Source organism: Gymnoscopelus microlampas, assembly GCF_963454915.1.
Source record: "Gymnoscopelus microlampas genome assembly, chromosome: 23".
Classification (NCBI taxonomy): domain Eukaryota; kingdom Metazoa; phylum Chordata; class Actinopteri; order Myctophiformes; family Myctophidae; genus Gymnoscopelus; species Gymnoscopelus microlampas.
Window position 1 is genome coordinate 5877553 of NC_139960.1, and position 13876 is coordinate 5891428.

Here is a 13876-nt window from a genome sequence, read left to right on the forward strand (position 1 = left end):
TACTGCAATGTAGAAGTACTCTGTTACAAAGAAGTCCAGAATTAAATATTTGCTTGAGTACAAGTACAAAAGTATTGCTATCAAAATGTACTTAAAGTACCAAAAGGAAAAGTACCCAAATGTTTGAAAATAGCAGATCTACAAGCTCACAATGCGGCGCGATGGACGCGTTGAGAGCTTGTAGATCGGCTATTTTCAAATAGCCTATGTATAAAATAGGGCTAAAGTTGTTGATGTATGTTTTATAATATAATCATTTATATCTGCAAAGTAACTAGTAACTAAAGTTTTCAAATAATAGTGTAGTGGAGTAAAAGAACAATATTTGCCTCTGAGATGTAGTGGAATAGAAGTAAAAGTATATGCAATTGGAAATACTCCAGTAAAGTAAAAGACTAAAAGTACCTCAAAATTGCACTTTAGTACAGTACTTGAGTAAATGTACTTAGTTACTTTACACCACTGCCAATATAGTTGCTCTATTTGTGTCCGTGCTACAAAGCATGAGGGAGTGAATAATGCCTTATTTATACTTGGCTGCGCGCCAGTGTGACACACCAACAATAGCATATCTACAGGCTTGCAACAAGCTGCAGAGCGAGACACAGGTGCGCAACTAAGTGTTTATTGGGCTTAAGGCCATAGTCACAGACAGTCATGTGTTATCAGTGTTGATAAACAATGAGCATACACTAGACCCAGGGGTCCTTGATGCCAGGGACGCAGAGAGCATTTGAGAACCAAGGGGAACACGTTTTTTCACCCTTTTATTTCGAGTTTTTCTTACTTTAATTCTGTTAATTCGGTACAAATCAATGTACTCCATGAAGTGTAGATGTGTGGCAAAAAGGAAACATCTCTCCATCGCGCACCTCTCTATTCAGAAATGGATAACAAGAACTGTCGTCCTAAAACACTGTGGCCCCGGGTCTAATCCGGCGGCCTCGGTCCGTGCAAAACATGGGGCAGTGTGTTTTAGGACGAGCGTTCCGTTTTTCACCTGGAAAAACCTAGAAGTGGAGGGGTATCACACATACGAAAAAAGCATATAACGCAAATCTTCTCTTATGGGGGTCCCGGGCACCCCAAAATATTTTCGAATGGGGGTCCACGACGAAATACATATCAGTTTGGGGATCCTTTGACAAAATGAGAAACACTGCACTGAGGCACGGTACACCAATGACATCTTCACACTGACATGAGGTTCCCAGGGGTGGCATCGTGTCTGGGGCACAGCTGGCACTTTGTCACCAGTCTGCCACGCCCGGGTAAACACAAAGCTCACCCAATGTGACCATCAAGTAGACCTTTGGGAAAAGCTCTTATTGAAAAATGGACAGTAAAGTACAGAGAAGCGGTCCAAGGTCGCTAATAATAAAGCTTCAATGTCAGCAGCAATAATGATGGTCAGAGTTGTTTCTTATCTTTTTTTAGACTTAATTCCACCATTGTGGCATCTCAATTAGACAGGGGGGAAAGCTGAAGAGGCTTCTGATTTGAGTTGTCTATTTAAGGTAAACAAAGCACTGCAAATACATTCTTAATACATTTTGGCAGCTTAGATCAGCTTTGAAGTAAGCTGTGTAGTTTGTCCTAATTAGCTGTTTTTATGGTGGTATCCATAATTGTATATAGAGCTGATTCATAAGGTAACCTACTCCCTGGCCTAAAAATAACACTCTTTATTGTCACATCACTGGTTTACAGGTTTACACAAGCTCCCATCATTTGCCATTTTCACGAAAGGGAAGAAGAATAGAGCTAGATGGAAAGAACAAGAAACAATGGTCAGTAAATCAAATATTCCTATGTGTGCATAGTTGGACGAAATGGCAATGGAAGGAGACAGTTAAATTATTGTTAAACATCTGCATTACTTAATTAAATAATTGTTTTTTGTTTGCCTGTCATCTCTCCTATGGTACCAACATCAATACAGCATGGAATTGTGGACAAAATCATATCCAACGATAACAACATATTCTCTGTGGCTCAAATGCCGAACAAATAATGGACCTTGAAATGAAAAGGGTTGAAAAGCACTGCTATAGTGCAGGTGAGACATCATTTAGCAGCATATACCAGACATGTCAGAGTATAGTGTGGCAGTTGGAGTGCAGTAGCAACAGAGCGCCCCTGCATTATTAAGGTAAGTGTTGTCAGTACAGCCTGGTGACAGGGGGTGCTCAGCGCCTGTTCAACAATGCGCTAATAATTGACCAATTAAAGGTGATGAGAAAGGTGGGAACACTCTATTGATCAGCACAGATGATAGTAAACCACTTCACTATGTCAGTCCTGCTTTATGGAATAAAAGCCTGAGAATAAGATTTACTATCATTTATTAGAGTGCTCCCACTTTTCTCACCTACAATTACCAGTGGTGTAAAGTAACCAAGTACATTTACTCAAGTACTATACTTCAGTACAATTTTAGGTATTTTTACTTTACTTGAGTATATCCAATTTTCTATACTTTTACTTCTGCTCCACTACATCTCAGAGGAAAATATTATACTTTTACTCCACCACAATTATTTAAAAACTTTAGTTAGCCTACTAGTTACTTTGTAGATTTTGATTATTATTACAAAACATGCATGAACCACTTCAGCCCTATATGCACTTTGTCCATTTGAAAATAGCCGATCTACAATCTCACAATGCGTCGCAATTGCATGTTTTGTACTTTTACTCAAGTACATTGAATTCCGGACTTTTACTTGTAAAAGAGCATTTCTACATTGCAGCATTGATACTTTTACTTAAAGGGTAAGACCACTTTGGTAGAGGTTTGGGTTGTGTAGTTACCTTGCCATGATGTAACTCCAAAGGTGGGCAAGAAATAAAAAATAATTGCTCCATTGATTAGAAATTGATAATTCAAAATATGCTCCTCATTGACTTACATTGTATGGTAAAACTGCTCTCAAAGTCACTCTTTTAGCACAAAAACGAACGCAAACAAAGTTGATTCAGACAATATAGAACATCACCAAACCCAGTACTGTTTTTTTTTTAAATAAAAATGTCAACTTCCTGTTGATTTTGCCATTTTTAATAAGTAGAAAACCCGGACTGGATCGGCGGATCCGGATCCAGATCTTCAAATAGTAATATCAACAGGAAGTTGACATTTTTATTTAAAAAAAAAACAGTACTGGGTTTGGTGATGCTCTATATTGTCTGAATCAGCTATGTTTGGGTTCATTTATGTGCTAAAAGAGTGACTTTGAGAGCTGTTTTACCGTACAATGTAAGTCAATGAGGAGCATATTTTGAATTATCAATTTCTAATCAATGGAGCAATTATTTTTGATTTCTTGCCCACCTTTGGAGTTACATCATGGCAAGGTAACTACACAACCCAAACCTCTACCAAAGTGGTCTTACCCTTTAAGTAAAAAATGTGAGTACTTTTTCCACCACTGGGTAACGCGGCGGCAAGGGTAACCACATACAGGTACTTCAAAGGCCCGATAATGCAAACCGGCCAATAACCCCCTCTGACTCCAGAGGATGCAGTGACATCACAGCTCCACGTGAGGCCCAGCTGACAGGGGTCACCACCAGACAGCTACAGTACGCATTATCCACCATCTGCATGACAGCCAGACTGGCATGGCCAGAGTTGTGCTGCTTTAATCCCCTCATCATCATGTCTCTCAAATGTCTGGAAACATGGAGCAGTGGGGCGTCTTGAGTGAAGGATGATTATTGCCGTTTGGGAAATGCAGCCTACAGTATGAGTGGGCCATACTGAGACCTGATGTCCAAATGAAATACAGTACGGCAGCAATTGTATTCACATATCCAATAGATTAACAATTACCAGTCCATTCTGGTACTAAGGACCAGACACAAAGCATAGCATAACAAGCAAGCAGTCAACCAGACAGGCCTTTCAGCTGCAATGCAGTGCTTCATGCTCCACCAGCAGATGGCAGGCTTTCCCTAGAGTTTGCACTGGTCATGTCATGAAGGATTCTGAATGAGAATACTTACAGCACTGAATGTTTTAACACAACTTGTGACATTCTCTTGCATCCAGATGAGCTGTATCTGGGCCGAGGATGTAAAATGGAAGGTAAATTTAAATTCATGCATGCCGTGAGCAAATCCTGGCATTATATTCTAAAGACACTGCCTGAAATAAGAAAATATATGACCTGCAACTAATTTCCTGCTTCATAATTGACTCTTCCATGTTTGTTCTTGCCAGCTGCATCATTATAATAATAATAATAATAATATTAAGGAACTTTAGCCAAAAATAGCCGATCTACAAGCTCACAACGCGACGCTTGTAGATCGGCTATAGACTAGAGGGAAAAAGAAGCAGACCAAGTACAGAGCCAAAGGTCAAGTTTTACTAAGTATTGAGGGTTTAAGTGTCATGTTAATACCATTACTACTACCAATAATAATAAGGGTAATAATAATAATAATAATAATAATAACAATAACATTAATAATAATAATTATTATTATTATTATTTTTATTATTATTTATTATTATCATTATATAGTAATAGCCATTTTTCTCTAAGTAATGCTGTACTTTCCTATTGATAGAATGTGCAGTAACAGCAACTTTCCCTTTCACTTCTGACCCCAAAGTGAGCTCTCATGCTGTCCAAGCCTCTGTCCATTTCTGAAGGACTTGTAGAGAGGAGATAAAGCCTGCTTCACAGAGCCAGTGGCTCCTGCTGTCAATACTCCCAGGTTTGAGGTTGCACCGAGGCCAAGCGTGGCATTTAAAACAGCCAAAGGCTCAGACAACGGAGGAGTGTGGGGCTTAAAAGCGACGGGCCAACAGGCACCTGACTGACACCTCGGTCCAATTACCTCGAATTTCACTCCAGTCCAGGAGCTCGGTCAGATCGAAGGAGCTCAGGTCTGCCAAATTAAAAGGTGTGTCATCGCTGGATGACACTAAGAGAAATCTGTATCATACAATGTTATATCTGTGATAACCGTATAGGCTCTGTATCTGGCTGGCAGGGGTGGAAAAAGTACTCAAATGTTTTACTGAAGTAAAAGTATCAATACTGCAATGTAGAAGTGCTCTGTTACAAGTAAAAGTCTGGAATTCAAAATTTACTTGAGTAAAAGTACAAAAGTATTGGTATCAAAATGTACTTAAAGTACCAAAAGTAAAAGTACTAAAATGTTTGAAAATAGCAGATCTACAAGCTCACAATGCGTCGCATCGCGACACGTTGTGAGCTTGTAGATCGGCTATTTTCAAATAGCCTAGGTATAAAATAGGGCTAAAGTGGTTAATGTATGTTAATGAGATGTAGTGGAGTAGAAGTAAAAATATAGACAATTGGAAATACTCCAGTAAAGTAAAAATACCTCAAAAGTGTACTTAAGTACAGTACTTGAGTAAATGTACTTATAGTTACACCACTGAAAATATGGGTTAACGCGGGTGAACCAAGGTGTGGTCCTGCATGTGAATCAAAAAAGCAGACTGTAGCTCGGTTCAAAAAGTGCAGTGCGTTTCATTTAGAGGAACGAGCAGACCTTGACAATGGCCAGAAAGTTTCAGCAAAAAGGATGTCTTTGATTTCTGGAAAGAAGTCAAGATCATAAATAATTGTAAAATACCTCTGCCCTCTAATATTGATGGGGTCACAGGGAGTGCAAGTATAGCAGAGTTATGGAGGAGACATTACAAAGACCTTTTTAATTGGGTTAAAAGTGCTGATTCTAGTGTTGGTTTTGTTTCCCATGGATAATGTGGTTATTAGACCTGATGAAGTATAAGAAAAGCTATAGAGAAACTGGCTCTTAATAAGTCCTGTGGCCCTGATCAGATAACAGCTGAACACTTGAGATATTCCAGCCACAGAGCTTCTGTGCTACTCGCTCTGTGCTTCTCTGGAATGCTGATGCATTGGAATACTTCTTGACTATAATGCTGTCAGTTCTGCTAGTGCCTGTAGTTAAGGGGGAAAAAAACAGGGAAGATCTCTAGTATTGACAACTACAGGCCTATTGCCCTGCCTGGTGTTTTGTCAAACGTTTTAGAGAGAATAGCACTTGAAAGGCTGCAAGAGTATTATTTTCCCCACTGATGAGCAATTTGGATTTAAAAGTGAACATGGCACTGACATGTGTGCAGTGGTGGAAAAAGTACTCACATTTTTTACTTAAGTAAAAGTATCAATACTTCAATATAGAAATACTCTGTTACAAGTAAAAGTCGGGAATTCAAAATGTACTTGAGTAAAAATGCAAAAGTGTTGGTATCAAAATGTACTTTAAGTACCAAAAGTAGAAAGTACTCATTTTGCAGGATGTCCCATTTCACAAGTTTTCAAATGTATAAAAATCGCGACGCATTGTGAACTTGTAGATCGGCTATTTTCAAATGGCCGAAATGTGTATATAGGGCTGAAGTGGTTAATGTATGTTTTGTAATAATAAGCAAAATTTAAACTAGTAACTTAAGTTTTCAAATAATTGTAATGGAGTAAAAGTATAATATTTGCCTCTGAGATGTAGTGGAGTATCCAAATTCCAAATTCAGTTTTCCCTTCCTTCCTGCTCAACTGCATTTTTTGGCCCTTTAATGTTGTTTTTTTGGCCCTTTGTTTTTTTTTTGGCAGGCACTGCCCTGCAACCCTAGCCTGGAAACTGCAACCCAAAGCCAAAGCACCTTCTCAACCAGTATACTCTGCGCATGCGCACTTCCTTGCGTTCCGGCGTTGCCAAGTCTGCTTATTATAAGCGACTTTGCGCTTGTTGTGAAAGTACTCATCATGCAGATCTACAAGCTCACAATGCGTGACATCATGACACATTGTGAGCTTGTAGATCGGCTATTTTCAAATGGCCAAAATATATATAGGAATAGGTCTGAAGTGGTTATATGTTTTGTAATAATAATCAAAATCTAAGTAACTGGTAACTCAAGTTTTCAAATAATTGTAGTGGAGTAAAAGTACAATATTTACCTCTGGCATGTAGTGGAGTAGAAGTAAAAGACTGAAAATTGGAAATACTCCAGTAATGTAAAACTGTACTTAAGATAGTTAATTTACAACACTGATTGCTTTGGCCTTGCTTCAGTTTTTTAATCTTAATCTTAATAGACTACATCAGCTATCTGAAATAGATCTGCTATTATCAACACGGCTTGGAAAGAGGCCAAATACGTGAAAATGTCTGAGAACCACTCTAAAACAACATTAGACAATAAAGTATAAATTCCTTATTTTGGGGCTTGTTTTCATAGACCATGGTTGCTTGTCTCTCTCGCAGAATCTGGCAACACTGGTCAGCAGCGCCACAGTGGATTTAGAGGAAGTTTCTCCACAAGTTGTTAGTGTTTCCTCACCTGTGGATTCATCATGTTATGAATGATAAAGGACTTATAGACAATGCCCTTTATGTCGACGCTAAAGGTACGTGTTTTTAAACAAGCATACAGGCCTGTCAGGGCGTCACACTTATAGGGTCAATGAATGCAATAGTGTTAACAAACATTAACCAATTGTTTTCCCATTTTGAAAACCTGTCGCGTTTCAACTCCAAGGTGAGTCAACTTTACACCAAAAAAAAAACAGATCTACAAGGATCTGTTCTTTTTGGGGGCAGGCGACGCAGTAAGTTGATTTAGCTATAGTAGATCCAAACAAAACACAGCAGCATCTTTTTTGAAATCCTGCCATTTCTCCTGAAGCCTAGCCCTGAAACATGACAAGCCATGATGGTTGCAGGTTGAGACGAATACTCTTTGAATGAAATGCCTGCTGGTGGTTCACTTTATATGGATTTCTTTCCCACAGTTTGTCAGTCAGTTTAGCAGCACAGGTGTAATTTCAGCAGTGGTGGAAAAAGTACTCAAACTTGTTTTACGTAAGTAAAAGTATCAATGTTGTAAGGTAGAAGTACTGTTACAAGTTAGCCTTAGATCAAGACTATCGATGTGTTTCATCTACGAGAGTCTTAGCGACCCCCCCCCCCCCCACACAGTTTTCACTGGAATGTCACCAGTAAAGCCCGTATTTCTCCAAACATGTACAAATGCTAAATATAAGGTGTTTACTCGCTTGCCCCAAATGTTAACTACGTGTCCGGAGTATTTGTGCAATGTATTAATCCATATTAGTCAATAAAGAAGTGTTTTAATCCCGTCTGTGGCCGACTATGTCGAGTTCCCATTTCTCAATGGGCGGTAGTGACGGGCCGCATCCGGTGAAAGCCGGAGTTACACTCAATGTAAACAGGAAGTAAACGAGGGGGAAAAATGGCTTCGGCCACAGACGGGATTAAAACACTTCCTTATAGAAAATATGGATTTATACTTTGCAAAAATACTCCGGACACCTAGTTAACATTTGGGGCCAGCGGGTAAGCAGCTTTATATTTTGCATTTGTTCATGTTTGGAGAAATACGGGCTTTACTGGTGATATTCTAAGGCAAACTGGAGCGGTGGTCGCTAAGACTCTCGTAGATACGAAAGTAAAAGTCAGACTCGATAAAATGCATCTAGCTAAGGCTAGTTACAAGTAAAGTTGTAACTCAAATCATTTTTATTTTTTTTAGTAAAAGTACAAAAGTATTGGTTTCAAAATGTACTTAAAGTACCAAAAGTAGAAAGTACTCATTATGCAGAATGTCCCATTTCACAAGTTTTCAAATGTAAAATATGTTTAAAAAATCTTTTGAACATAGCAGATCACAAGCTCACAATACATTGTGAGCTTGTAGATCTGCAATTTCTATTTTGGAAATACTCCAGTAAAATAAAAACTCGAAATTGTACTTGGTAGGGTAAGTGATATTTTTGGGTTAAAACAAAAAGTATTTTGTTAAAAGGTTAAAACACTATATTCTGATAGTAATCATTGCTATAGAGTGTTTGTTCAGTAACAGGAGTCTCCATGTCTCTCCAGCTCTTTAATAAACAGAAAATACATTTTTCGGTAGGTGTCAAAATCTCAGCCAATCAGGAGAAAGTACCCATTTTTAAGCTTCATTTTTATAGTGTTCCAGTTCCAATTTTGCCTGCTCATTTCTTAGTGTCATCACTTCCAATTTCACTTGTTTAATCTATATCCTGATTGAGTTCTATCCTGATTGGATACAATTGGAAATTAAACTGAAACGAAAAGGCATTTTCTGTTTTATGAAGAGCTGTAGAGACAAGGAGACTCCTTTTACTGAACAAACACTCTATAGCACTGAGTACTATCAGAATATAGAGCTATTTAACACTTATTTTAACCAAAGAAAATCACTTACCCTACCTAAGTACAGTAATTGAGTAAATGTAGTAATTACAGTAGTTATACTTAACACCACTGTTTATGGGTTTCTTTCCAGAGTTTATTGTGTCAGCAGTAGTAGCACAGGTGTAATTTCAGGCTTTTCCCAAAAATTGCATAGTCCTCTACTGGACTGTTAAGAGTTAGGGTTAGAGAGACCATGCAGTTAAATTGTGGGCAAGACAAAAAGGTTACAGGATAGGTGGGCACCAAGGAAGAGTGGGCAGCTCAGTGTTACATTTCTTCCAAAATGTAAAAAAAAAAAAAAAGAAAATGTGTATAAGTAGGCCTAAAGTATAATACTTGGTTAAAACATGCGTAAACATTCGACAGTTAAGGTCTGACATTTCTACAACTGCTACAAATTGCTACAAAGCCTCTATATCCAGTCATTTTGGGGCATAAACAAGAAGTTGAAGGATAACATGAAGTCTGATAATATCATAATGATATACCGTGCGTGCATGTTCACATCATGTATACATTACTTAAGACTAGGGGTGTGGGGGGGGGAAAAAACAATTCTGATAGCATTCGAAGCCGGTGATTCTAAATTTGGACGATTCAGAATCCATTCTCATTTTCCAAAAAACGGTTTAAATGTATTTCTTTTACACAAAGAACAGTATTTTTGTATAATAACATTTTTGAGAAGTGGCAAGTTCTGGGCTGGCAGATTGCCTAAGCCTACCAATTTTACAGCAGCTTTATTACTTTAATTTATTGTTCTGGTAACAGAAGTAACTGAGTGTCAGACTCAGAAGTTAATACGTTTTGCACAAGTTAAAACGTGTGCAAGCATGAATAAATGAGACATGTTGTCTTGGATTTATCTTTGTCATTATTTTCAGTTGATAAAACCTTAACAATTATAAAAGCTACGCAAATGTACTCTGCTTTCATGCCAGCAGACTGGAGTAGATCCTGAAATCCTATGTTTTGAATCGAGAATCGTTTAGAATCAAGAATCGTTTTGAATCGGGGAAAAAAAGGTTTCCCATCGAGAATAGTTTGTTTTGAAAAAAATCGGAATCGTGACCCCAAGAATCGGAATCGAATCGTGAGATGGCAGACGATTCGCAGCCATACTTAAGACCATTTTTTCAAATATTTTATTTGTATGTAAGAACGCTTTTAAACGTCGACTCTCTGGTGCCTACAATCCTGGAGAGGTCACGCCTTTCTTTTCGAGGACACTTTGCTGTCATGGCACGGCTTTGTTTTTGTTCCTCTGTCACCTTGCTAATAATAATAATGTCACATTTCAGTGGTGACTCACTCACTCTTCTCTCACTGACATCTCAGACTGGTCTGTGAAAGAGCACTCAGGACCGGTTGCCGTTATGCATGATGTTATACATGCTAATTCTTATATTGATATAAACCATCACACTGGTTCTCAATATGGGTTCTAGGGACCCCCAGGGGTCCTTTAGGGGGTCCCCAGCAAAATAATTGATAGTTATTATGGGTCTTTAACTCTGAGAGTGTACAAATGGAACCAAATGTACCCTTACGGTTCCATTTGGTTCCATTTGTACACTCAGGGTTAAATGAACACTGAGGATTTTATTGGGGGTCCGTTGTAGATTGGGGGGTCATCCCAGGAAAATAAGTATTATCCAAATCTTTGTTTTAACATAATATGATAGCTTTGTATTGTATATCTTTTGTTTTGCAACAGTAGTCAACAACATAACCAAAAAACAGCATAAAAATAACAACAAATTAATATTTTATAATGCATTGGATGTCATCATAATATAGCTCCAATGAGCTCTGAAAACACACAAAAAAAGATCTTCTAGTTCGTTGTTTTTATGAATACCCATTCAAAAAGAAAACACACAATTCCAATCATGTCTGTGCTTGACTGTAAGGAGAAGTTTTCACAAGAGTGACATGATGCAAGTGTGATTCAATTGCCTTTGCTCTCTTTTCATGTCATTCTATTCACTTCTACGCAGTTATGACAATGACAGTTATAAAGAAAAACTATTGATGTGCTTGTTTTAATTGTTTTATTTCCATGCATGAATGCAGGCCTTAAACAACGACGACAACAATGATGATCGCAGCAACCGATCTGGAGAAGTTGGCAGAAATCGGTAAGAGTTCCGTGCTATTCAGCCTTTTGAAAGGTAATGCCTATGACAAGGAAGGCATCAAATAGAAGGTGTGGAACCGTGCAATGCACGGAACAAGGACTTTATTCACTACAATAATTCATATTAGATTCCCAACGTTATTAAACTGCCAGTAAACAAACAGGAGTCAATTCACCTGCTGTAAACGGGTCATCTTCCATCGCCCAAACTACAAAGCCAGCAGCAATAAAACATGGAGAGAAAAATCATATTCTCACAGATGTTTTTTGTTTTGTCTGTTTTTCCAGAAAACGTCTGTACTGTACTGTGTACGGCCCACATTAGTTTCTACACCAGTTATTGGCAGAGATGCCATGTTTCAGCTGTTAATGTGGTCCCTTTATACTGTATATATATACACACACACATTTGAAAATAAAAACAAATAAAGTTCCTAGTTTTGTGAATGATATGGTTTTCTACCTCCTCCTATTTAATGGCCTGACCTGTCGAGGAGCTTTTTCTCCACCATTTTATGTGAAATCAAGGGAAAGAGTCATTATCAGTGGACAGAGTGAAGCCATGAAGTCAATTTGAAAGCCCGACTACAATAAAATCCGTAACTTAACCCATTGAGACTGGGAACGCATCTGTGTAATTTTATCATTTATTTGGCTATTCAAAAATAGCAGATATACAAGCCCATGGGCTTGTATATGATATCTGCTCATTTCTTCGTGAGCATTTTAGCAAATATTTAGTTTGAATATAATACATATTTGTCAACTCTAATCTTTGCTTCTGGGGATTCTACAGATGTCTTCTAAATCCCATATTATTTTCTTTAAACATATATTGATATATGAGTGGTGCTCAAACCTTTTCATGTCAAGGACCCCCAAAATGATATGTATTTGGCCGCCGACCCTCATCTCAAAATACTTTGTTCCAGGGACCCCCCAGAAGCAAAGCTTTGAGTTAAAATGTTTGCTTTAAAAATATATATACTCAAAGATTTGCACACATTTTCCCGATAAAAAAAATAAATAGCAGATATACAAGCTCATAGCGCGGCACTCGGTGCCGCGCTATGAGCTTGTAGATCTGCTATTTATTTTTTAAAGCAAACATTTTTAAAGCAAAATGTTTGCTTTAAAAATATACATATTCAAAGATTTGCACACATTTTCCCGATAAAAAAAATAGATAGCAGATCTACAAGCTCATAACGCGGCACACGGTGCCACGCTATGAGCTTGTAGATCTGCTATTTTTGAATATCCAGAGAAATCTTGATGCGTTCCCGGTCAAAATGGGTTAAAGGGTGTGTAAGTGATATGTTTTGTTAAATAGCTCTCTATTCCTAGTAATCATTGCTATATAGAGCAGCAGGGGTCTTGCTTGTACTGTAGTTGTACTGTATCGCTCACTGATGCAACTGCATGTGTAATCATACTGTATGTTACGTATGTCAAAAGTTACAAAAGGACATTGTATCTGCAGACAGTCATACTCCCTTTTCGAACAGAGACAGTAAACAAGAGCTCTTTCATAAAACAGGAGCTCTTAGATTGTTCAAGGTCTCTTCGGAGAGAAACTGTACATTGAGTTCTGTCTCAGTGGATACAGGAAGATAAACACTTGAAATTGAAACTTATAGCGTCGGTTCTCAAAGTGGGGTCCGGTGACCCCCAGGGGTCCTTGGGGCGGTACCAGGGGGTCCCCAGTAAAACTAGTTAATAAAGCGTCACAATGATTTTAACCCCTTTATCCATATTTTATACTTTGGCTATTTAAAAATAGCAAATATACAAGCTCATAGCTAAATCTGCTATTTTTGAAAAATCCAGGCCAGGCACACAAACATTTTTTTTGAGACAGGGGGTCCGCAGCCAAAAGAAACATCATTTTGGAGGTCCTTGACATGAAAAAGTTTGAGAACCACTGACTTATAGCACCTTTTAATCAGATGTGGTATTAGATAGATGGATTATTTTCCACATTAGGTCCTTACATACTGTAAACGCAACTGCAAAGACATGCAGAGGTATACAGAATTAAACAAAATACAAGTGATTTCTCCTTTTGTGACTCTTCACTGCAAAAACAAATAAGCTTGTATATGTACCGGTCTACTGGCCTACTTGGCACTGAACCAGATAAGAGAGGAAGTGAGTCACTTAGGAGAACAGGTTGCTAACTTCTCCCTGTAACGTAATTATGCTTTCTCTGTGCCACACTGTGGCATCTCTGCTGCTATTTGTGTTTTGGTGTGGTCGGCAAAGAGCGCTGTAGTTCGACACCCAAAAAGAGATATTAAACGTTTGCCTGAACTAGTGAAAATGTTCACTACTTCTTGATTATTTTAAAATTGTATTTATGAAAATTATTTTATTTTATTTATGAAGTACTTTTGAAAAATGTTGGTGATGGTTTCATTGTATTTTTTTTAGGGCTGGAACTCGATTTAAAAAAAAAAGATCTAATTAATTAGAGGCTAA

The 13876-nt window shown here is 38.0% G+C and overlaps 1 protein-coding gene across 1 annotated transcript in view; it reads right to left on the reverse strand.

The window, feature by feature from the left end:
- The window catches only part of kiaa0930, a 504210-nt gene that overhangs the window by 56712 nt on the left and 433622 nt on the right, over positions 1–13876 (reverse strand). The window lies entirely within an intron of this gene.